Here is a 26,996-nt window from a genome sequence, read left to right on the forward strand (position 1 = left end):
TACAATATTACTCGGTAGTACCTTTGATATCAGTATATGGTTACCACGTGACGAGTATCTCATGCGCGTTTTGATTTCAAGTAAAGAAAAACTACAATTTACTAAGTTCAATCAACAACAGCGTATTGCATTGCACAAATATCATGTATTTTAATAAACAACAATCAACACGTAAAAATAGGCCAATATCAACAGGGTCGACATAAGTCCAATACTAATTTCACAAGAGACGTGCGTCCACGTCAAAATTCAAAAGACACGTCCTGCGTGTGTTAATTTAACTGATTTCAACCATTCACTCCATTAACAATACGTATTTAGTCCGTACATTAATCTTTCCCTCGACCCATTCAAACATAAAGATTTAACAATTAACAATACACTACAGATCATGCCTTTGCTACAAGCAAGTTTTCTTTAGCATCACGCTGATTCGCCTTTATATTAACAATTTGCATTTAAACAATATTACCCCCAATTCTCCTGATTCTTAATGCTATCGTGGAAAAAGGGTGGGAAGGTGCAAAATGGAACAAACGTCCCGAAACAATTAATAAAGGGGGAATGAAGGTTCGTAAATTTTGCTTTCGCGACGAGGACTTCAACTCGACGTCCTTTTTTGACTACCAGGTCAAATCATCAAATGCTAGCCTAAGGAACGCATCACAAGATAGGCAAAAACCGCAATACTCGTTCGCTGCACAAAAGGTTCACTTGTTAGGAATCACTTACGAAACCAGAATCTTTAGCGACAAAAAAAAATAGTTTTTTTTTTTTTTTTGTTCTTTGAGCCAAATGTCAAGTAAGAATTAATTTGTTCCGTTCCCACCTAGTTTTGACGTATAATTATATTTCGTTAGTTCACATAAAGCGTTCAAGGCGTCCAAAAGGTAGCACGCAACAAGGGGAAAAAGGGGGACGGAAAACCAGAGTGCAACAAAAGTTTTACGCGCAATGCTTATGCATGATTAAAGGGAATACGACGTGGAACTTCAGCACAAAGATGTTAAGTTCATTATCACAGCAGAGAGAATTTACGTACCTACGCCAAACAAACTTTGGCCTCAAAGTCCTTGTAATGCGGCTGCCCTATTTATGCCCTTGTCCTCTATGATACTGGCCCATTCCACAAAATGGCAAACGAGGAGAACTTCCGTCCGTCAAGGCAGCTCGCTGGGCACGTCTCTCGCTGGCTATGTTGTGCGAAGGAAGTTAACCTTCTCGTCCCCGTCGGTTCAAAAGTCGTTGAAGAATTGCGGAGGTGTTTTACGACCTGCGCGCTTGTACCAAGTCTGCCGCAAGAGGCAGCACTGGTCATTGAGGCATCGAGGGCAAACGACCTCTGATGGCGGAAAATTAAACTAATACTTAAAATTTTCCAATTATGTAGCGTTTGTGATATATGAATATAAAAACGCTACAAAATTCCCCCCCGACTCCCAAAAAAAAAATGCACACCCCAAAATCCAAAAAAAACAACATATATACACTGAATAACCTGGACAACATATAAAAACATTGTTGCAATTAATACCAAGTTCTTTCAGGAAGGATCTAATCCCACTTAATTGATCCATACTCAAAATTCACACGCCTAAAACCTTTTAGGTTACCAATTTTGAAAATAGTCACTCAAAGTTTCATAATGATGCATATAGGCATATTAAACATAAGAAGACGCATGTCGACAACAGAAAGCACCGCACATCGTGTTTGCCTCCCGGTCAAACACCTAGATGTAACACTCTTCAGGACAAGGTTGTGGAGTAACCAGCACACATTGCCTCCTTTGCCGTAACCAAGGTAATCCGTACACTTGAAGATGGAAGGAAAAACCTCATAACCAGAACGATGGAGAAAGTTGGCAGTTCCATTGAATAGTTTCAGGTAGCACACACGTATCCTCGTAGAGCAAAAAGCATAGAAAGAAAAAAAGGAACGCAATCAAAATCGAGATAAAGAATGAAAGAAGGAAGAAATAGAAAAGTTGAGGAGAAGGTTACTACTGGAAGGAACAAGGAGATAGCATTATTACAACAGTACGGAGAATTAGGAGTTACCATAGGTCATAGCAAAGTAAACAAATTTCATTCAAGAGAGCATGACTTTCTCTCATACATAAAATACACACAAAATAATATTAACACTCTCAATTCAATATCAAAGGTTATACAAGACACAGATATATATATAGGTCAGCAATATTACTAACCAAAAGTATATACATATATATATATAGATACATTTATATCCAATAACACTTACAAGAAAGGTACAAAAATAATGGTAAAGGAATGAGCATAATTAAGCGTAGGAATCATTAACATGTGGCTGGAGAGGACTGAAGTTGCTGAGCTACGTTCGAAGTCGCCAAATCCTCTATTTGGGGAACAACCTCCAAGTCACGTATAATATATGGTTTAATGTGTGACACATGAGCCTTTCTAACTATCTGCTGAGTGTCTGGATCCACCAATAAAGCAGTCACGGGACCCAGCATTTTGTAAACCTGAGCAGGACCCGACCAACGCTCTTGAAGTTTTGAAGAAATGCGTTGTAAAGCATTGCTATGAGGGAAGGTACAATCAACAGCAAATGAATTAGGAGAAAAAATATTTTCTCGACGAAAAATGAGTTGGCAATGCTGTGAACACCGAGGCATTTGCGATAAGACGCTTGAGGAGCCTCAAGCAAAGTTTTCTCAACGCACAACTTCAGTACCGAAGGTCATGTCGATTGGCAACTTTCGGGAGCATGTTGTCTGTCTACCTCTACACAGTTCTCCCCAAATGCCTGTTTGAAAATGATCTGGTGTTCACTTTTTTTTGCCAACGTAGTTCTGACATTGCAGTAATGTTACAATATTTTTTTTTTCTTATTTTGCTTTGTTTTTACCATGACACATTTATAATTTGTCGCAACTATGAGGATGGATGATAATTACATTAAATTGATAAGGAAACACTGCAGAGATAGAACTCCATGCTGAGACCAGGAAATGACAATTTTTCCATCCCATGAATAAGCTATAGCGTCCCTGTGCTAGTGTGCTGCATGATTTCTACATTTAATTTGAGAAATCATTTTAAAAGATCTATATTTTTGTTCCTCAGGTCCAAGGAGCTTAACAAAAGTATCCTTAACTAGTAAATGTTAACAAACCTGAAACTTTTGGGGCCAAGTGTCCCTCTTTCAGATGCCAGGATTTGAACCTTAAAATAATAATTCTGAATTTACGAATAGTAGCGTGTTGAATGGCAGTTTGTAATTAGAGGTGCTGTGCGTATTATTGCTTTACGAATTCATTTTCGTTCTGAAGAAAGTTGCCATTCCGATACAGACAGAATATTTCGAAAAGTCTTTAATCATTCTGAGTCTGAGTTTTATGCACAAATAGGCAAACCGGGACGAGATCTACAGTTTAAACTAGAATCCGAATCACTATGTGCCTCCACCGGGCATTGAACCGAGAACTCCTTGATTACAATGCGGCGACGATTTCCTTGCGCCATCGTGGAGGCTCTCTTAATCAGTTGCATATGCATAAATTAGTATAAATTAAAGTATATTTCTCATACTACATAGAATTCATTATCACCACAGTCGGGGAAAATAGTTTTAGAGAAAATTGAAAATAGAGGAATATCTATCGCTCTTCCCGTTTTACTATTTCTTATAAAATCAGAAGTATTTCACATCACTGTCACAATCTAGAGCCGCTATTGAATGCAAAAACAGCAATACTTCAAACTTTGAAATCGACACCGAGGGTGATATTTTTGTTATTTCACGTCACTGTTCTACCAGTCTCGGATAATCGCAATGATGAAGGTTGAAGATGTGATAGATGGAAGTGGGATGCAGACAATGACACATCCTCACCTTACTTCGAAGCGCGTGCGCTAACCAATTAGCCACGGGGTTGGCTTCTTTGTGTTTATCAGTTCACCAAATTAATTTATTCGTCATTCAAGATCCAGAGGTAGAAAAGCAACGTAAAATAACGAAAACAGAAAAAATACCATTCACTTATCATCACCCAACAATTTCATGCTGACCAAATCCACACACGAACCTCTTTTGGCATTCGTTTTGCAGAATGGCCTTGGGGATTAAACATCGCCCATTTACTGGTTCAGCTCGAGACAATCCAGGTGACCATGTTATCGAAGCTTATCTTCAATCCTTCACACAACTTCGCTATTAGCTTCTTACAGGTTTGACATCTTAACAGAACTTCTATCGAACATCGCTCATAGAGTATATTTTACCTATCAGCTCTTAATTAACCTTCTAATTTTCACATATTTTTTTATTTTTATTTAGAGTCGCTTTTCTTCCACTTTCGGGCAATCGCGACGACGAAGATCAGTGAAGATAAAATAAATAGAACATTCAGAAACAACACCAATGCCCAGACCGGTATTCAAACCTAGGATCCTTGACGTAAAACCGTCTAGTGCTACCACTCAGTCAATTTTCACATAGAAACTTACACTTACACACCTCTTCCTTACATATGTGTTTTGTTTTACCTGCTGCACTTCTCTTATGGTGAATTCTAACGCTCATTTCAGGTTTATCTCATGTTTATAGCTATTGCTTTGTAGTGAATGATAATCCTATTACGCCATGTGAATCTTACTCCAACAAAAACCCTGTTAGAGGATGGAAACGTTACGTGTGTAATGTTGTTAAATGTCTGCTTTGGTTTTTTAGTGTATTGAATGAATATTGCATTTTCATTTCGTGTTGAGGCATATTTTCGTCACCTAGATTTTGCATTTAAAATATGTAGGTCCAGTATATATTAGTCATTGTGAATTCGAGCCAATTAATACATTTTGCGTTGTTGCGAGATTATCTATGAGGCATAATGAATAAGTAGAGAAAATGCAACTTGTATATCAAAATTGCTATGTTCAACTGATCTCCGAAAGTATTGTTTAGCACGTCACATTTCAAGTATAGTCCATGATTGTATCTAGTATATGGACGAGATGTGTCCCTCCTCTCAAACAATACGTGGCTTGTCCCCACCGAACGAAGTGTGTCACTTAAAAATTAAGTGTCCGAAAGCAGGTATTAGTCATGAACAGAACAAAAAATACTCCTGAGCAATTACAAATTTTATACTACAGTTCATGGCCGGGAGTTATTGACGATCACACCACCTTATCCGCTTTAGGTTCCGGGTTCGAGTCCTGGTCTGGCAATCTCTTTTTTAAGTGTCTCTTCATCAATTTAATCTCATTATCATCCATCTTCATAGTTTCGATTAATTGTAAAGGTGACATAAACAACGCAAAATAAGAACAAATACAAATAATTGTAAAATGACTACAACGTCAGAACTACATTTGAAAAATAAAATGCGAGCAGAAGGTTCATCTTCAAACTGGCATTTGGGGAGAATTGTGTAGACAGACAGCATGCTCGCGAAAGTTGCCAATCCACGTGTAGCATGACCTTTGATACTGGAGTTGAGTTGTGCTTTACAGGAAAGTTTGCTCGACGCTCCTCAAGCCTCTTATCAGGATTGCCTCGGTGTTCGCAGCATTGCCAACTCATGTTTCGTCCAGAAAATCTTTTTTCTCCTAATTCATTTGCTGTTGATTGTACGATACAGTACCATATCACCTGGCTTATATGAAACCTGGGATCGAGATAGGTCATATCTACGTTGGCGAGAATGCCAAGATTTTAACAAATGTTGGTACGCCTCACCCCAACGATGAGCTCGTTCCGGCGAAGGAGGAGCAGCCAGTTCATTATCCATTTGCAGTTCCCAAAAAAAATTCATGGGTCCATCTATTTCACGACCAAAAATGAGTTTGGAGGGAGTAGTATGAGTACTGTCATGTTGTGCAGTATTAAATGCAAAGGCAATGCTACCTAAATGAACATCCCATTTAGTATGATCTTGGGAATGGTAGCAAATCAAGGAAGCCTTAAGGTTTCTAATAAATCTCTCTGCCAGAGAGGGATTTGGATAGTATGCACTGGTATATATATGTCTAATATTGGATTCAAACAAGAAATTATTAAATAAATGTGAACGGAAGTATGAGGCGTTGTCAGATACCAACTCACAAGGAGCACCAAAGGACAAAAATAAGGTGCGTAGCTTATCAATAATATGATGGGACGTTGCTGATCGGAGTGGATACAATGAGACCCACTTTGAAAAGGCATCCACCACAACCAAAATGTACACATTACCTTTAGTCGAGCGAACCAAGGGACCGACTAGGTCAATATATAGACGTCTCCAGGGATGGCGAATAACCTCCGAAGAAAGAAGGCCCGGAGGCTTGCGTATAGCTATTTTAGCCCTCTGGCAAATATCACAAGAGCGCACGTACAAACGGATATCCGAAAGATAATTTGGCCACCAAAAGAGCGATGCAATTTTCTTTATTGTTTTATTAACACCTAAATGGGCACCACCGACAGGAGTATCGTGGTAATAGCGACAAATTAAGTGTTGCAGGGCCCTAGGAAGCACAACCAAGGAAGAGGTTGCACGAGGCGGCTGCCAAATCAAAAGGTCTTGGTACAGGCGGTAATGTTTAACCTGTAAATTGTCCTTCAATTGAGCAATGATAGGAGATAGAGCAGGATCCTGGACCTGGAGGGCTGAAATGTCTGACTTATTGAAGGGAATTATATTAAACTTCGGAGCAGCGCAGGCCAAGCTGGTAAAAGGCAGCGAAGACACAGCAAAATCTTCCGGAGAATGCATGCGAGAAAGGCAATCCGCTACCGGGTTTTTAGCTGACGAAATATGTTCCACATCATAAGAAAAACGCGAAAGGTACAACAACCAACGTCCGAACTTGCCAAATTGTTCTGGATGTTTGAGTAACCAGGACAAGGCCTGATTATCCGTTTGCAGAGTGAAGTGCTTAGACGTCAAATAAGTTTCAAATTTCTTAAAACCGAAGACGATGGCACCGCACTCTGCTTCGTATATGGATTGCTTACGCTCAAGATTGGTGCGTTTCCTCGACGCAAAGGCGATGGGACGTAAGGATCCATCCATATCTCTCTGATTTAAGGTGGCGCCAAGGGCCAAACTTGAGGCATCCGTTTGCAAAACAAACTCCTGATTGAAATCAGGTAATTCCAATACCGTATGTTCAATAAAGGCGGCTTTTAGGTTGTCAAACCGGATCTGATCTTCCGAAGTCCAAACAAAGGGAAGATCCTTCTTACGTTTATCGGTAAGAAAACATGTGCGCTCTGCAAATTGAGGTATAAAACGGGAAAAATATGAAAGTAACCCCATGACTTGAGAAACACCCTTTTGGCTCTTAGGAGGGGGAATATCCTGTATAGCGGAAACCCGATCAGGATCCATAAGCATCTGACCTTTGCGAATGATATAGCCCAAATATTTTATCTCGGAAGCCATCCAAGTAGATTTTTGAGGATTTATGGTAAGACCAGCTTGCCGCAAGGCTAGAAGAACCTCTTTGATATGTTGCAAATGGGACGGCATATCGGGTGAATATATCAGCAAATCATCGGCGTACGTCATAAGAAACTTGTATTTGAATTTTCCCAGGATTTCATCCAGTGCCCTTGATAGTATTTGAGTCCCCAAGTTGATACCAAATGGAACGCGAGTATATCTATATTGTCCAAACGACGTAACAAAAGCCGTTAAGTCTTTACTTTTATCATCCAATCGTATTTGATGGAACGATTGGCATAGATCCAAGCAAGAAAATACTGCTGCCGATTGTAGATGCTGAAACAAAAGATCAATACGTGGTTGTGGAAATTGATCATAGGCTATGAGGCGATTAAGATTTTTATAAGAACATACCAAACGGTGGGTACCGTTCTTCTTGGGTACAAGGAAGGCAGGGCTGGAGTAAGGTGACCGGCACGGCTCTATAATTTGTTGTGCCTGTAGATCCTCAATCTGTTTTCTCAAAATTTCAGTTTGTACAGGATTTAGTTGAAACGGTTTGGATCGAAAGGGAATGTCCGACACCACAGGTATCGAAACGGGATCTAAAGTACAAGAACCCACCTTGTCTGTTACCACATCCTGAAACTGACACAACAAGGATATTAAAGTTGAACTATTTGAGGATACAGGAAACTGTAAATCTTCATCTGATTGATAATTAACTTCTAAAGGCGCATTCGGTGAAGGGAGAGATACATCAAGAACATTTACTGGGAGTGATAAAGAAAAAGACATTTGAATGCCATCAATATGAAAAGGGAAAGACAAAAGCTTCTTTTCAAAGGAAAGGATAGCTCCTGTGTGCATCAAGAAATCGGTACCCAATATTAAAGGAAAAGGAAGGGTTTCTGATACCCAAAAGCGCCACTTCCAAGATAGACGATCGAGACGTAAAGTCAAATGACTATAAGCCGATAATAAAAATGGATGATTAGTCACGTCCCGCAATTCTATAGAGTGATCAGTAAGAAGAGGGGAGGAATCTTTAAGTGTATTCAAAAAGGAAAAAGAAATTAAGGACACCGATGCGGCTGTATCGAGTAATGCAAAAACAGGTTGTTGATTTATGAGAACTCGAATTGTGGGCGTCGGATGGCCCTCAAACAAAAACGGATATTCCGTATGAAGCAAGGTAGGAGAAATGTCCCGACCAGGGGCACCGCTGTCATCTTGAACATGCGTCTTTCGTTCATCCTGCGGTGAAATTTCTACCGCGGGCATACATGAATAAGCAGAAACCGGGTCAATGGGCGGATCACCGCGAGCGAAGGAACTATCTGTCAACAACGGCTGCACCGGGACTTTATGTTGTATACCCCGTGTCTCTGGACCTCGCTGAGAATTCCATTTTAATTCGGGCTGCCATATATTTTGCGCCAAAAGAAATAAATCCCGAATGGTTTGGGGACGAGAGCGTCCCAAGAGTAGCGAGCGAGCTGGAAAGCCGATACCCTCGATAATGGTATCAATTAACTGTGACTCAGACCATTCAATGGGGAATACTTGGCTAGCATCATAGATATCCCGAACGTAGGAGTACAAACTTTCATCCGGTTGTTGTACCCTATGAAGAACATCGATCTGAAAAGGTAGTAAGACAGAATGTGGAACTAAACGATTCCAGATCATTAAGGTGAACAAGTGCCAGGGCAGTTTCTGCAAAAGGCCTTCCAGCCAAATTTCTGTAAGAGGGGACAATGTATATTGTAAAGCCAATAATAAAATGGATTCGACGTCCATCAAATCCAAACAAATGATTTTATGTAAGGTAAACAAAAAGAGAAACAAAGTATGTATATCTTGGCCATGCGATGTTGGCAAGTCCTTAAAAAGGAAATTGATGGCACTAACGCGCGCCAAATCTTGCACGGGGGTAGGAGGCTGGGGTAAAACCAAGCCACGTACAAAATCCAAAGTTGAGGGTGATGGTGGAGGTAGATGTGGTGGCGTATATGGAAAAGGTATGGCAGATGTCATTTCGCTAAAAAAAGGTAAAGACCCAAGCACTAAACAACAATATAAAGATGTATGTGTACGAGGGGAAAATATAACCAATCTAACCAATCTATCAAAATATAAATAAGGGGGGGAACCAAGGTGAGAAAAGAAAAATAAATTATTTATTATGGAAAAAAAAAGGTGAGGGGGTACAAATACAAATGGGAGGAGAAAAGTAAAAAAAATATTCAATGTCCCACCAGAACAAGTTATAGCAAGGCTAATGGTCACACCCCGGATCAAAATGCCCAAAATGCACAGGTAGAGGTTGTGTTGCACTATTAACCACTATTTATTATATCACGTATGTCAAATGCTCTACTGGCAAATTTGTGGGTACCGGAGATCAAATGCTCCGCTGTCAATTTTGTACCACACCTAATTACAATTTTCACAAAAAAAATATATTATTGCAAAACAGTAAATATGTTAAAGAAAAAGAAAGGTGATTTGCAAAGAAAAAAAATCAATTTACTCAAAAGTTAGGGAGGGGACAATTGGGGGGGAAAAAATTTGGGAGGTTATATGATAACAATAGTGATGTTGCTACAACGGATCAAATGAAACCGATGCTCTGATACCAAAATTTGTAATGGTATAGCGGGGTTAAGCCACGATCGCGCGAGATGTTTATGAGGAAGCGACTGTGCGACGATCGCAACTTCAAAGTTAGAGTAAATACCCACACTATATATTACAAATACAATTTTGTGTCGCCCTTCTCGCACAACAATGCAGGAGTCTACAAGCAACGTCGGCGAGAAGCGCGAGACAAAGCCCTGTAATAAATGTACACCCTATATATATGTATATAATGCACACTCAAAATTAAAGAGTCCGTCAACGAATAGCACTCTGTGCCTTCTCCGTTGGATTCATTCACACTCTAAATTAGTATATCATCCACTCTTATTGTTTGGTCTTGCACTCACCAAAATACAATATTACTCGGTAGTACCTTTGATATCAGTATATGGTTACCACGTGACGAGTATCTCATGCGCGTTTTGATTTCAAGTAAAGAAAAACTACAATTTACTAAGTTCAATCAACAACAGCGTATTGCATTGCACAAATATCATGTATTTTAATAAACAACAATCAACACGTAAAAATAGGCCAATATCAACAGGGTCGACATAAGTCCAATACTAATTTCACAAGAGACGTGCGTCCACGTCAAAATTCAAAAGACACGTCCTGCGTGTGTTAATTTAACTGATTTCAACCATTCACTCCATTAACAATACGTATTTAGTCCGTACATTAATCTTTCCCTCGACCCATTCAAACATAAAGATTTAACAATTAACAATACACTACAGATCATGCCTTTGCTACAAGCAAGTTTTCTTTAGCATCACGCTGATTCGCCTTTATATTAACAATTTGCATTTAAACAATATTACCCCCAATTCTCCTGATTCTTAATGCTATCGTGGAAAAAGGGTGGGAAGGTGCAAAATGGAACAAACGTCCCGAAACAATTAATAAAGGGGGAATGAAGGTTCGTAAATTTTGCTTTCGCGACGAGGACTTCAACTCGACGTCCTTTTTTGACTACCAGGTCAAATCATCAAATGCTAGCCTAAGGAACGCATCACAAGATAGGCAAAAACCGCAATACTCGTTCGCTGCACAAAAGGTTCACTTGTTAGGAATCACTTACGAAACCAGAATCTTTAGCGACAAAAAAAAATAGTTTTTTTTTTTTTTTTTGTTCTTTGAGCCAAATGTCAAGTAAGAATTAATTTGTTCCGTTCCCACCTAGTTTTGACGTATAATTATATTTCGTTAGTTCACATAAAGCGTTCAAGGCGTCCAAAAGGTAGCACGCAACAAGGGGAAAAAGGGGGACGGAAAACCAGAGTGCAACAAAAGTTTTACGCGCAATGCTTATGCATGATTAAAGGGAATACGACGTGGAACTTCAGCACAAAGATGTTAAGTTCATTATCACAGCAGAGAGAATTTACGTACCTACGCCAAACAAACTTTGGCCTCAAAGTCCTTGTAATGCGGCTGCCCTATTTATGCCCTTGTCCTCTATGATACTGGCCCATTCCACAAAATGGCAAACGAGGAGAACTTCCGTCCGTCAAGGCAGCTCGCTGGGCACGTCTCTCGCTGGCTATGTTGTGCGAAGGAAGTTAACCTTCTCGTCCCCGTCGGTTCAAAAGTCGTTGAAGAATTGCGGAGGTGTTTTACGACCTGCGCGCTTGTACCAAGTCTGCCGCAAGAGGCAGCACTGGTCATTGAGGCATCGAGGGCAAACGACCTCTGATGGCGGAAAATTAAACTAATACTTAAAATTTTCCAATTATGTAGCGTTTGTGATATATGAATATAAAAACGCTACATAAGCTACGCCTGCTTTTTCCGACACCGAGCAATTTTTGTTTGAGCGACAGAACACGTGGAGGGAGATTGAATCCTGGCTAGACATTCTCAATGCAACAAACAGAACCAATGGAGAGCTATAATGAGCTGTATGTGCTTCCAATAAAACTCTTTGAGTTTGCCTTCAAAATGTATGTTTTTGTTTCTAGCTACACCTTACCGTATTAAAATAACACACACACTTTTAAAAACTGTCAATCTCATTCCGGACACCCTCTTTGGGGAAGTGGGGTTCCGAAGGAAGTTTTTCAATTAATATTTCAATACCTGGGTGTGGAAAAAAATGTGGAACGCTTCACGATTTTGCGTGTCATCCTTGCGCAGGGGCCATGCTAATCTTCTCTGTATCGTTCCAATTTTAGTATATGTACCGCCGAAGCGAGTACGTCGAACTCATCACGGAGTTTCATATATATAGTCAGGATACATATCAAAGTATCTACTGCGAGAGTTAGAAATACAATTACACATTACTGCGAGAATAAACATCATACTACTGGAATGGAATATCATATCAAAGAAATGTACAACTTAATTTAAAACACTTTAGCTAGTGTCATCTATTCTCATATCGATAAATAAAATCATTGTGCTTCACAAAATGTGACCGACATCAATTTCGTAGTTTTCACGTAAGCGTGAAAATGAAATTCCACAAAATAGAAATGTAATGTGTGTGTTAAAATTTACTGTGGAATCCAGGACGTATTCGGCGGGGGTCCAGGTACTAAATTTGCGAATCAAAATATACTTGTCCAAAGCATTTGTTGTGTAATCATGTTTTATTTATTTCTGCCGAAGATTCCATTGCGATCATATCATACGGCTTTGAAGGAATTTATGCACGCTACTAATTATGATAATATTCTTAAAATATTAATCAAAAACTTTCCGGCATGGGTTTACAATACCGGACCACTCTCAAATTTCTATAAAATTTCGCCTTCTTACTAATTTCGGTGTCCTGATGTCGTATATGTAGTTCATATTTGGCGGTCACTTGTTACAATTGTACATTTACGAGTAAAACTTGTAAAATAACCTTGCGATTTACCACGGTCATTGTCCATACACAGCAATTCGGAACCATCTTTCTTTCGCAATTTATTAATGGTCTTCCTTTACGCACAACAATCTTGCTACCTTGAATATTGATGTTAGACGAGGAATTCCTACGAGGTTAGGTTAGGTTCCATTATCATAAATACAAAGAAAAATTAATATTTTGGCTTGTCTTGCCTAACATGAAAAAGCTTTCTCCCGTGACGTCAGAACACTATGTTGCTAAAGTGTTGTGCGATAAGTAACACCCATTCGGGGAAAATGGCGTGTTCCGTGAAGCTACTGTTCTTATGGTAGGGTTACGTTACGTTAAGAAATCTTAGTTTCTTCGTTTTTGTTTTTTTCTTACTCGACCGCCAATTATTACATGCAGATTCGTGATTAGGAGTTCACAATTAGTGAGCAGGCGAAATTTCATAGAAATTAGAGAGTGGTCCGGTATTGTAAACTCGTTCCAACTTTTCTTCTCGTCAACTGGATTTCGCATCGTTTTTTGATATTTAATAATTATTCAATTCTTTATCGATTTCACATTACTTTCCTTGCCAGGAAAGTTGTCGTCCGGGTCAATCGGAAACAAAAGAACATCAAGAAAGTGCTCGAAACCGTATCAAACATACCAGTGCAGAATTCAAGTAAATATGGTCCTTTCTCCTCCGAAAATAGAAATTGTAGCACAAATGGAGCAAAAATTAGCACATGTGAGGAAGACAAGAGAAACAGCTTTCTGCTCTGTAAGGGCGAATTGAAATGTCGCCGCCTCCGGCAAGGCCTAGTAGCTAGGATACCTGGCTCTCACCCAGGAGGCCAGGGTTCGATTCTCGGTGCAGGAATAAGACTAGCTTCTGCACGTAATAGATGTATGTAAGTTTTAATTTTGTAAATTAAGAAAATTTAGAACACCGTCTTTCGTTTTCAAGATAACATTTTTTACAATTATGAAAGAAGATATTGTTTTGAGTTATGTCCTAGAATCTGACTACATGAAGTTTTAACCTGATTCTTGCATTTTACACTTCATTTATCCATCTCGTGCAATTTTTATTTTTGCTCTTGTGTTGGAATACGAATTAACGGAACTTTATTTCTAATATCGGCTTTCACAATATAGTCTCTTTTCCCTTCTTTATTTCGATGTTTGAAATTGTTGATAAAAATTTAGGGGGATGGAGGGGAGGCGACTGACCGGTTTGACCATCTGGCGAAGCTCATGGACCTGCCCGATTCCCACTTTGTGCTATCTCCTCAGTTTTAGCAAAAATAAAATAAAAAAATATGTCAAAATTGCAAAAATATATTAAAAGCAGATCACAAAAGGAATTTAGTTTCCTGAAAACTTAATCCTCCGGCACGTCACTGATGAATAGACACAGATATGAAATTTTCGATGTCTTAAAAGTCATCTACAGTCTACACTTTAAAATGAAGAAAACACATCATCTGATAAGTATTTTGTATGTTTCGATGTAACATAAACCTGAATTTCAAAAATGTATAATTCAAATATCTCTTCAGGTGACTTATTACTAACACGTATATTTTTTCACCTTTACACACAGTCGCGTATCTAAAAATATAGGGTGTCCGGAATGGGATTGACAGTTTTTAAAAGTGCGTTTGTTTAATACGGTAACGAGTAGCTAGAAACAAAAACATACATTTTGAAGGCAAACTTAAAGAGTTTTATTGTAAGCAATTACAGTTCATTATAGCTCAGTATAGCTCCCCATGAGCTCCGTTTGTTGCATGGACAATGTTTACCCTGTATTCGATCACCCTCCACGTGTCTTGTAGCATCTGAGGGGTTACAGAGGCAGGAGCTTTCCGAATACTGTCCTACAGTTCTTGTAGTTCATTTATCTTATGGCCAGAATACACCTATGTAACCCCAAAGTAAGAAGTCTAGAGGGGTAACGTAAATCTTTTGCAGAATGTAAATGGAGAATCAATGTCTTTTCAGCTTGACATGTGGCTTAATTTCGTGCAAAAACTGCACCTAGGAAGCAAACAAACGGAACTTTTTGTGCACGACCTCGTGAACAGTGGACCTTGGAATTCCAAGCTGCCTGGTCCACTGTATTGATTTCCATAAGCTACGCCTGCTTTTTCCGACACCGAAGTAATTTTTGTTTGAGCGACAGAACACGTGGAGGGAGATTGAATCCTGGCTAGACATTCTCAATGCAACAAATAGAACCCATGGAGAGCTATAATGAGCTGTATGTGCTTCCAATAAAACTCTTTGAGTTTGCCTTCAAAATGTATGTTTTTGTTTCTAGCTACACCTTACCGTATTAAAATAACACACACACTTTTAAAAACTGTCAATCTCATTCCGGACACCCTCTTTGGGGAAGTGGGGTTCCGAAGGAAGTTTTTCAATTAATATTTCAATACCTGGGTGTGGAAAAAATGTGGAACGCTTCACGATTTTGCGTGTCATCCTTGCGCAGGGGCCATGCTAATCTTCTCTGTATCGTTCCAATTTTAGTATATGTACCGCCGAAGCGAGTACGTCGAACTCATCACGGAGTTTCATATATATAGTCAGGATACATATCAAAGTATCTACTGCGAGAGTTAGAAATACAATTACACATTACTGCGAGAATAAACATCATACTACTGGAATATCATATCAAAGAAATGTACAACTTAATTTAAAACCCTTTAGCTAGTGTCATCTATTCTCATATCGATAAATAAATTGATTGTGCTTCACAAAATGTGACCGACATCAATTTCGTAGTTTTCACGTAAGCGTGAAAATGAAATTCCACAAAATAGAAATGTAATGTGTGTGTTAAAATTTACTGTGGAAGTCCAGGACGTATTCGGCGGGGGTCCAGGTACTAAATTTGCGAATCAAAATATACTTGTCCAAAGCATTTGTTGTGTAATCATGTTTTATTTATTTCTGCCGAAGATTCCATTGCGATCATATCATACGGCTTTGAAGGAATTTATGCACGCTACTAATTATGATAATATTCTTAAAATATTAATCAAAAACTTTCCGGCATGGGTTTACAATACCGGACCACTCTCAAATTTCTATAAAATTTCGCCTACTTACTAATTTCGGTGTCCTGATGACGTATATGTAGTTCATATTTGGTGGTCACTTGTTACAATTGTACATTTACGTGTAAAACTTGTAAAATAACTTTGCGATTTACCACGGTCATTGTCCATACACAGCAATTCGGAACCATCTTTCTTTCGCAATTTATTAATGGTCTTCCTTTACGCACAACAATCTTGCTACCTTGAATATTGATGTTAGACGAGGAATTCCTACGAGGTTAGGTTAGGCCTTTTAGGTTAGGTTCCATTATCATAAATACAAAGAAAAATTAATATTTTGGCTTGTCTTGCCTAACATGAAAAATCTTTCTCCCGTGACGTCAGAACACTATATTGCTAAAGTGTTGTGCGATAAGTAACACCCATTCGGGGAAAATGGCGTGTTCCGTGGAGCTACTTTTCTTATGGTAGGGTTACGTTACGTTAAGAAATCTTAGTTTCTTCGTTTTTGTTTTTTTCTTACTCGACCGCCAATTATTACATGCAGATTCGTGATTAGGAGTTCACAATTAGTGAGCAGGCGAAATTTCATAGAAATTAGAGAGTGGTCCGGTATTGTAAACTCGTTCCAACTTTTCTTCTCGTCAACTGGATTTCGCATCGTTTTTTGATATTTAATAATTATTTAATTCTTTTTCGATTTCACACTACTTTCCTTGCAAGGAAAGTTGTCGTCCGGGTCAATCGGAAACAAAAGAACATCAAGAAAGTGCTCGAAACCGTATCAAACATACCAGTGCAGAATTCAAGTAAATATGGTCCTTTCTCCTCCGAAAATAGTAATTGTAGCACAAATGGAGCAAAAATTAGCACATGTGAGGAAGACAAGACAAACAGCTTTCTGCTCTGTAAGGGCGAATTGAAATGTCGCCGCCTCCGGCAAGGCCTAGTAGCTAGGATACCTGGCTCTCACCCAGGAGGCCCGGGTTCGATTCTCGGTGCAGGAATAAGACTAGCTTCTGCACGTAATAGAAGTATGTATGTTTTAATTTTGTAAATTAAGAAAATTTAGAACACCGTCTTTCGTTTTCAAGATAACATTTTTACAATTATGAAAGAAGATATCATTGTTTTGAGTTATGTCCTAGATTCTGACTACTTGAAGTTTTAACCTGATTCTTGCATTTTACACTTCATTTATCCATCTCGTGCAATTTTTATTTTTGCTCTTGTGTTGGAATACGAATTAACGGAACTTTGTTTCTAATATCGGCTTTCACAATATAGTCTCTTTTCCCTTCTTTATTTCGATGTTTGAAATTGTTGATAACAATTTAGGGGGATGGATGGGAGGCGACTGACCGGTTTGACCATCTAGCGAAGCTCATGGACCTGCCCGATTCCCACTTTGTGCTATCTCCTCAGTTTTATCAAAAATAAAATAAAAAATTATGTCAAAATTGCAAAAATATATTAAAAGCAGATCACAAAAGGAATTTAGTTTCCTGAAAACTTAATCCTCCGGCACGTCTTTGATGAATAGACACAGATATGAAATTTTCGATGTCTTAAAAGTCATCTACAGTCTACACTTTAAAATGAAGAAAACACATCATCTGATAAGTATTTTGTATGTTTCGATGTAACATAAACCTGAATTTCAAAAATGTATAATTCAAATATCTCTTCAGGTGACTTATTACTAACACGTATATTTTTTCACCTTTACACACAGTCGCGTATCTAAAAATATAGGGTGTCCGGAATGGGATTGACAGTTTTTAAAAGTGCGTTTGTTTAATACGGTAACGAGTAGCTAGAAACAAAAACATACATTTTGAAGGCAAACTTAAAGAGTTTTATTGTAAGCAATTACAGTTCATTATAGCTCAGTATAGCTCCCCATGAGCTCCGTTTGTTGCATGGACAATGTTTACCCTGTATTCGATCACCCTCCACGTGTCTTGTAGCATCTGAGGGGTTACAGAGGCAGGAGCTTTCCGAATACTGTCCAACAGTTCTTGTAGTTCATTTATCTTTTGGCCAGAATACACCTATGTAACCCCAAAGTAAGAAGTCTAGAGGGGTAACGTAACTTTTCAGCTTGACATGTGGCTTAATTTCGTGCAAAAACTGCACCTAGGAAGCAAACAAACGGAACTTTTTGTGCACGACCTCGTGAACAGTGGACCTTGGAATTCCAAGCTGCCTGGTCCACTGTATTGATTTCCATAAGCTACGCCTGCTTTTTCCGACACCGAAGCAATTTTTGTTTGAGCGACAGAACACGTGGAGGGAGATTGAATACTGGCTAGACATTCTCAATGCAACAAACAGAGCCCATGGAGAGCTATAATGAGCTGTATGTGCTTCCAATAAAACTCTTTGAGTTTGCCTTCAAAATGTATGTTTTTGTTTCTAGCTACACCTTACCGTATTAAAATAACACACACACTTTTAAAAACTGTCAATCTCATTCCGGACACCCTCTTTGGGGAAGTGGGGTTCCGAAGGAAGTTTTTCAATCAATATTTCAATACCTGGGTGTGGAAAAAATGTGGAACGCTTCACGATTTTGCGTGTCATCCTTGCGCAGGGGCCATGCTAATCTTCTCTGTATCGTTCCAATTTTAGTATATGTACCGCCGAAGCGAGTACGTCGAACTCATCACGGAGTTTCATATATATAGTCAGGATACATATCAAAGTATCTACTGCGAGAGTTAGAAATACAATTACACATTACTGCGAGAATAAACATCATACTACTGGAATATCATATCAAAGAAATGTACAACTTAATTTAAAACCCTTTAGCTAGTGTCATCTATTCTCATATCGATAAATAAATTGATTGTGCTTCACAAAATGTGACCGACATCAATTTCGTAGTTTTCACGTAAGCGTGAAAATGAAATTCCACAAAATAGAAATGTAATGTGTGTGTTAAAATTTACTGTGGAAGTCCAGGACGTATTCGGCGGGGGTCCAGGTACTAAATTTGCGAATCAAAATATACTTGTCCAAAGCATTTGTTGTGTAATCATGTTTTATTTATTTCTGCCGAAGATTCCATTGCGATCATATCATACGGCTTTGAAGGAATTTATGCACGCTACTAATTATGATAATATTCTTAAAATATTAATCAAAAACTTTCCGGCATGGGTTTACAATACCGGACCACTCTCAAATTTCTATAAAATTTCGCCTACTTACTAATTTCGGTGTCCTGATGACGTATATGTAGTTCATATTTGGTGGTCACTTGTTACAATTGTACATTTACGTGTAAAACTTGTAAAATAACTTTGCGATTTACCACGGTCATTGTCCATACACAGCAATTCGGAACCATCTTTCTTTCGCAATTTATTAATGGTCTTCCTTTACGCACAACAATCTTGCTACCTTGAATATTGATGTTAGACGAGGAATTCCTACGAGGTTAGGTTAGGCCTTTTAGGTTAGGTTCCATTATCATAAATACAAAGAAAAATTAATATTTTGGCTTGTCTTGCCTAACATGAAAAATCTTTCTCCCGTGACGTCAGAACACTATATTGCTAAAGTGTTGTGCGATAAGTAACACCCATTCGGGGAAAATGGCGTGTTCCGTGGAGCTACTTTTCTTATGGTAGGGTTACGTTACGTTAAGAAATCTTAGTTTCTTCGTTTTTGTTTTTTTCTTACTCGACCGCCAATTATTACATGCAGATTCGTGATTAGGAGTTCACAATTAGTGAGCAGGCGAAATTTCATAGAAATTAGAGAGTGGTCCGGTATTGTAAACTCGTTCCAACTTTTCTTCTCGTCAATTGGATTTCGCATCGTTTTTTGATATTTAATAATTATTTAATTCTTTTTCGATTTCACACTACTTTCCTTGCAAGGAAAGTTGTCGTCCGGGTCAATCGGAAACAAAAGAACATCAAGAAAGTGCTCGAAACCGTATCAAACATACCAGTGCAGAATTCAAGTAAATATGGTCCTTTCTCCTCCGAAAATAGTAATTGTAGCACAAATGGAGCAAAAATTAGCACATGTGAGGAAGACAAGACAAACAGCTTTCTGCTCTGTAAGGGCGAATTGAAATGTCGCCGCCTCCGGCAAGGCCTAGTAGCTAGGATACCTGGCTCTCACCCAGGAGGCCCGGGTTCGATTCTCGGTGCAGGAATAAGACTAGCTTCTGCACGTAATAGAAGTATGTATGTTTTAATTTTGTAAATTAAGAAAATTTAGAACACCGTCTTTCGTTTTCAAGATAACATTTTTACAATTATGAAAGAAGATATCATTGTTTTGAGTTATGTCCTAGATTCTGACTACTTGAAGTTTTAACCTGATTCTTGCATTTTACACTTCATTTATCCATCTCGTGCAATTTTTATTTTTGCTCTTGTGTTGGAATACGAATTAACGGAACTTTGTTTCTAATATCGGCTTTCACAATATAGTCTCTTTTCCCTTCTTTATTTCGATGTTTGAAATTGTTGATAACAATTTAGGGGGATGGATGGGAGGCGACTGACCGGTTTGACCATCTAGCGAAGCTCATGGACCTGCCCGATTCCCACTTTGTGCTATCTCCTCAGTTTTATCAAAAATAAAATAAAAAATTATGTCAAAATTGCAAAAATATATTAAAAGCAGATCACAAAAGGAATTTAGTTTCCTGAAAACTTAATCCTCCGGCACGTCTTTGATGAATAGACACAGATATGAAATTTTCGATGTCTTAAAAGTCATCTACAGTCTACACTTTAAAATGAAGAAAACACATCATCTGATAAGTATTTTGTATGTTTCGATGTAACATAAACCTGAATTTCAAAAATGTATAATTCAAATATCTCTTCAGGTGACTTATTACTAACACGTATATTTTTTCACCTTTACACACAGTCGCGTATCTAAAAATATAGGGTGTCCGGAATGGGATTGACAGTTTTTAAAAGTGCGTTTGTTTAATACGGTAACGAGTAGCTAGAAACAAAAACATACATTTTGAAGGCAAACTTAAAGAGTTTTATTGTAAGCAATTACAGTTCATTATAGCTCAGTATAGCTCCCCATGAGCTCCGTTTGTTGCATGGACAATGTTTACCCTGTATTCGATCACCCTCCACGTGTCTTGTAGCATCTGAGGGGTTACAGAGGCAGGAGCTTTCCGAATACTGTCCAACAGTTCTTGTAGTTCATTTATCTTTTGGCCAGAATACACCTATGTAACCCCAAAGTAAGAAGTCTAGAGGGGTAACGTAACTTTTCAGCTTGACATGTGGCTTAATTTCGTGCAAAAACTGCACCTAGGAAGCAAACAAACGGAACTTTTTGTGCACGACCTCGTGAACAGTGGACCTTGGAATTCCAAGCTGCCTGGTCCACTGTATTGATTTCCATAAGCTACGCCTGCTTTTTCCGACACCGAAGCAATTTTTGTTTGAGCGACAGAACACGTGGAGGGAGATTGAATACTGGCTAGACATTCTCAATGCAACAAACAGAGCCCATGGAGAGCTATAATGAGCTGTATGTGCTTCCAATAAAACTCTTTGAGTTTGCCTTCAAAATGTATGTTTTTGTTTCTAGCTACACCTTACCGTATTAAAATAACACACACACTTTTAAAAACTGTCAATCTCATTCCGGACACCCTCTTTGGGGAAGTGGGGTTCCGAAGGAAGTTTTTCAATTAATATTTCAATACCTGGGTGTGGAAAAAATGTGGAACGCTTCACGATTTTGCGTGTCATCCTTGCGCAGGGGCCATGCTAATCTTCTCTGTATCGTTCCAATTTTAGTATATGTACCGCCGAAGCGAGTACGTCGAACTCATCACGGAGTTTCATATATATAGTCAGGATACATATCAAAGTATCTACTGCGAGAGTTAGAAATACAATTACACATTACTGCGAGAATAAACATCATACTACTGGAATATCATATCAAAGAAATGTACAACTTAATTTAAAACACTTTAGCTAGTGTCATCTATTCTCATATCGATAAATAAATTGATTGTGCTTCACAAAATGTGACCGACATCAATTTCGTAGTTTTCACGTAAGCGTGAAAATGAAATTCCACAAAATAGAAATGTAATGTGTGTGTTAAAATTTACTGTGGAATCCAGGACGTATTCGGCGGGGGTCCAGGTACTAAATTTGCGAATCAAAATATACTTGTCCAAAGCATTTGTTGTGTAATCATGTTTTATTTATTTCTGCCGAAGATTCCATTGCGATCATATCATACGGCTTTGAAGGAATTTATGCACGCTACTAATTATGATAATATTCTTAAAATATTAATCAAAAACTTTCCGGCATGGGTTTACAATACCGGACCACTCTCAAATTTCTATAAAATTTCGCCTACTTACTAATTTCGGTGTCCTGATGACGTATATGTAGTTCATATTTGGCGGTCACTTGTTACAATTGTACATTTACATGTAAAACTTGTAAAATAACCTTGCGATTTACCACGGTCATTGTCCATACACAGCAATTCGGAACCATCTTTCTTTCGCAATTTATTAATGGTCTTCCTTTACGCACAACAATCTTGCTACCTTGAATATTGATGTTAGACGAGGAATTCCTACGAGGTTAGGTTAGGCCTTTTAGGTTAGGTTCCATTATCATAAATACAAAGAAAAATTAATATTTTGGCTTGTCTTGCCTAACATGAAAAAGCTTTCTCCCGTGACGTCAGAACACTATATTGCTAAAGTGTTGTGCGATAAGTAACACCCATTCGGGGAAAATGGCGTGTTCCGTGGAGCTACTGTTCTTATGGTAGGGTTACGTTACGTTAAGAAATCTTAGTTTCTTCGGTTTTGTTTTTTTCTTACTCGACCGCCAATTATTACATGCAGATTCGTGATTAGGAGTTCACAATTAGTGAGCAGGCGAAATTTCATAGAAATTAGAGAGTGGTCCGGTATTGTAAACTCGTTCCAACTTTTCTTCTCGTCAACTGGATTTCGCATCGTTTTTTGATATTTAATAATTATTCAATTCTTTATCGATTTCACATTATTTTCCTTGCCAGGAAAGTTGTCGTCCGGATCAATCGGAAACAAAAGAACATCAAGAAAGTGCTCGAAACCGTATCAAACATACCAGTGCAGAATTCAAGTAAATATGGTCCTTTCTCCTCCGAAAATAGTAATTGTAGCACAAATGGAGCAAAAATTAGCACATGTGAGGAAGACAAGAGAAACAGCTTTCTGCTCTGTAAGGGCGAATTGAAATATCGCCGCCTCCGGCAAGGCCTAGTATCTAGGATACTTGGCTCTCACCCAGGAGGCCCGGGTTCGATTCTCGGTGCAGGAATAAGACCAGCCTCTGCACGTAATAGATGTATGTATGTTTTAATTTTGTAAATTAAGAAAATTTAGAACACCGTCTTTCGTTTTCAAGATAACATTTTTACAATTATGAAAGAAGATATCATTGTTTTGAGTTATGTCCTAGAATCTGACTACTTGAAGTTTTATCCTGATTCTTGCATTTTACACTTCATTTATCCATCTCGTGCAATTTTTATTTTTGCTCTTGTGTTGGAATACGAATTAACGGAACTTTATTTCTAATATCGGCTTTCACAATATAGTCTCTTTTCCCTTCTTTATTTCGATGTTTGAAATTGTTGATAACAATTTAGGGGGATGGAGGGGAGGCGACTGACCGGTTTGACCATCTAGCGAAGCTCATGGACCTGCCCGATTCCCACTTTGTGCTATCTCCTCAGTTTTAGCAAAAATAAAATAAAAAATTATGTCAAAATTGCAAAAATATATTAAAAGCAGATCACAAAAGGAATTTAGTTTCCTTAAAAATTAATCCTCCGGCACGTCACTGATGAATAGACACAGATATGAAATTTTCGATGTCTTAAAAGTCATCTACAGTCTACACTTTAAAATGAAGAAAACACATCATCTGATAAGTATTTTGTATGTTTCGATGTAACATACACCTGAATTTCAAAAATGTATAATTCAAATATCTCTTCAGGTGACTTATTACTAACACGTATATTTTTTCACCTTTACACACAGTCGCGTATCTAAAAATATAGGGTGTCCGGAATGGGATTGACAGTTTTTAAAAGTGCGTTTGTTTAATACAGTAACGAGTAGCTAGAAACAAAAACATACATTTTGAAGGCAAACTTAAAGAGTTTTATTGTAAGCAATTACAGTTCATTATAGCTCAGTATAGCTCCCCATGAGCTCCGTTTGTTGCATGGACAATGTTTACCCTGTATTCGATCACCCTCCACGTGTCTTGTAGCATCTGAGGGGTTACAGAGGCAGGAGCTTTCCGAATACTGTCCAACAGTTCATGTAGTTCATTTATCTTTTTGCCAGAATACACCTATGTAACCCCAAAGTAAGAAGTCTAGAGGGGTAACGTAAATCTTTTGCAGAATGTCAATGGAGAATCAATGTCTTTTCAGCTTGACATGTGGCTTAATTTCGTGCAAAAACTGCACCGAGGAAGCAAACAAACGGAACTTTTTGTGCACGACCTCGTGAACAGTGGACCTTGGAATTCCAAGCTGCCTGGTCCACTGTATTGATTTCCATAAGCTACGCCTGCTTTTTCCGACACCGAAGCAATTTTTGTTTGAGCGACAGAACACGTGGAGGGAGATTGAATACTGGCTAGACATTCTCAATGCAACAAACAGAGCCCATGGAGAGCTATAATGAGCTGTATGTGCTTCCAATAAAACTCTTTGAGTTTGCCTTCAAAATGTATGTTTTTGTTTCTAGCTACACCTTACCGTATTAAAATAACACACACACTTTTAAAAACTGTCAATCTCATTCCGGACACCCTCTTTGGGGAAGTGGGGTTCCGAAGGAAGTTTTTCAATTAATATTTCAATACCTGGGTGTGGAAAAAATGTGGAACGCTTCACGATTTTGCGTGTCATCCTTGCACAGGGGCCATGCTAATCTTCTCTGTATCGTTCCAATTTTAGTATATGTACCGCCGAAGCGAGTACGTCGAACTCATCACGGAGTTTCATATATATAGTCAGGATACATATCAAAGTATCTACTGCGAGAGTTAGAAATACAATTACACATTACTGCGAGAATAAACATCATACTACTGGAATATCATATCAAAGAAATGTACAACTTAATTTAAAACCCTTTAGCTAGTGTCATCTATTCTCATATCGATAAATAAATTGATTGTGCTTCACAAAATGTGACCGACATCAATTTCGTAGTTTTCACGTAAGCGTGAAAATGAAATTCCACAAAATAGAAATGTAATGTGTGTGTTAAAATTTACTGTGGAATCCGGGACGTATTCGGCGGGGGTCCAGGTACTAAATTTGCGAATCAAAATATACTTGTCCAAAGCATTTGTTGTGTAATCATGTTTTATTTATTTCTGCCGAAGATTCCATTGCGATCATATCATACGGCTTTGAAGGAATTTATGCACGCTACTAATTATGATAATATTCTTAAAATATTAATCAAAAACTTTCCGGCATGGGTTTACAATACCGGACCACTCTCAAATTTCTATAAAATTTCGCCTACTTACTAATTTCGGTGTCCTGATGACGTATATGTAGTTCATATTTGGCGGTCACTTGTTACAATTGTACATTTACGTGTAAAACTTGTAAAATAACCTTGCGATTTACCACGGTCATTGTCCATACACAGCAATTCGGAACCATCTTTCTTTCGCAATTTATTAATGGTCTTCCTTTACGCACAACAATCTTGCTACATTGAATATTGATGTTACACGAGGAATTCCTACGAGGTTAGGTTAGGTTCCATTATCATAAATACAAAGAAAAATTAATATTTTGGCTTGTCTTGCCTAACATGAAAAAGCTTTCTCCCGTGACGTCAGAACACTATGTTGCTAAAGTGTTGTGCGATAAGTAACACCCATTCGGGGAAAATGGCGTGTTCCGTGGAGCTACTGTTCTTATGGTAGGGTTACGTTACGTTAAGAAATCTTAGTTTCTTCGGTTTTGTTTTTTTCTTACTCGACCGCCAATTATTACATGCAGATTCGTGATTAGGAGTTCACAATTAGTGAGCAGGCGAAATTTCATAGAAATTAGAGAGTGGTCCGGTATTGTAAACTCGTTCCAACTTTTCTTCTCGTCAACTGGATTTCGCATCGTTTTTTGATATTTAATAATTATTCAATTCTTTATCTATTTCACATTATTTTCCTTGCCAGGAAAGTTGTCGTCCGGGTCAATCGGAAACAAAAGAACATCAAGAAAGTGCTCGAAACCGTATCAAACATACCAGTGCAGAATTCAAGTAAATATGGTCCTTTCTCCTCCGAAAATAGTAATTGTAGCACAAATGGAGCAAAAATTAGCACATGTGAGGAAGACAAGAGAAACAGCTTTCTGCTCTGTAAGGGCGAATTGAAATGTCGCCGCCTCCGGCAAGGCCTAGTATCTAGGATACTTGGCTCTCACCCAGGAGGCCAGGGTTCGATTCTCGGTGCAGGAATAAGACCAGCCTCTGCACGTAATAGATGTATGTAAGTTTTAATTTTGTAAATTAAGAAAATTTAGAACACCGTCTTTCGTTTTCAAGATAACATTTTTTACAATTATGAAAGAAGATATCATTGTTTTGAGTTATGTCCTAGAATCTGACTACTTGAAATTTTAACCTGATTCTTGCATTTTACACTTCATTTATCCATCTCGTGCAATTTTTATTTTTGCTCTTGTGTTGGAATACGAATTAACGGAACTTTATTTCTAATATCGGCTTTCACAATATAGTCTCTTTTCCCTTCTTTATTTCGATGTTTGAAATTGTTGATAAAAATTTAGGGGGATGGAGGGGAGGCGACTGATCGGTTTGACCATCTGGCGAAGCTCATGGACCTGCCCGATTCCCACTTTGTTATATCTCCTCAGTTTTAGCAAAAATAAAATAAAAAAATATGTCAAAATTGCAAAAATATATTAAAAGCAGATCACAAAAGGAATT

The 26,996-nt window shown here is 38.2% G+C and overlaps 5 non-coding genes across 5 annotated transcripts; all 5 read right to left on the bottom strand.

The window, feature by feature from the left end:
- Positions 1-12,160: 12,160 nt before the first annotated feature.
- LOC145997876 (U6 spliceosomal RNA) lies at positions 12,161-12,267 on the bottom strand. Its single transcript, XR_014443262.1, has one exon. It is a non-coding gene; the product is annotated as a U6 spliceosomal RNA (small nuclear RNA).
- A 3,084-nt stretch (positions 12,268-15,351) lies between these two features.
- LOC145997877 (U6 spliceosomal RNA) lies at positions 15,352-15,458 on the bottom strand. Its single transcript, XR_014443263.1, has one exon. It is a non-coding gene; the product is annotated as a U6 spliceosomal RNA (small nuclear RNA).
- Positions 15,459-18,521: 3,063 nt separating this feature from the next.
- LOC145997878 (U6 spliceosomal RNA) lies at positions 18,522-18,628 on the bottom strand. Its single transcript, XR_014443264.1, has one exon. It is a non-coding gene; the product is annotated as a U6 spliceosomal RNA (small nuclear RNA).
- A 3,063-nt stretch (positions 18,629-21,691) lies between these two features.
- LOC145997879 (U6 spliceosomal RNA) lies at positions 21,692-21,798 on the bottom strand. The gene has a single exon (XR_014443265.1). It is a non-coding gene; the product is annotated as a U6 spliceosomal RNA (small nuclear RNA).
- A 3,095-nt stretch (positions 21,799-24,893) lies between these two features.
- On the bottom strand, positions 24,894-25,000 carry LOC145997896 (U6 spliceosomal RNA). Its single transcript, XR_014443282.1, has one exon. It is a non-coding gene; the product is annotated as a U6 spliceosomal RNA (small nuclear RNA).
- Between the last annotated feature and the right edge of the window lie 1,996 nt (positions 25,001-26,996).

The sequence above is a fragment of the Lepisma saccharinum genome, chromosome 13, assembly GCF_977018435.1.
Source record: "Lepisma saccharinum chromosome 13, izLepSacc3.1, whole genome shotgun sequence".
NCBI classification, from domain to species: domain Eukaryota; kingdom Metazoa; phylum Arthropoda; class Insecta; order Zygentoma; family Lepismatidae; genus Lepisma; species Lepisma saccharinum.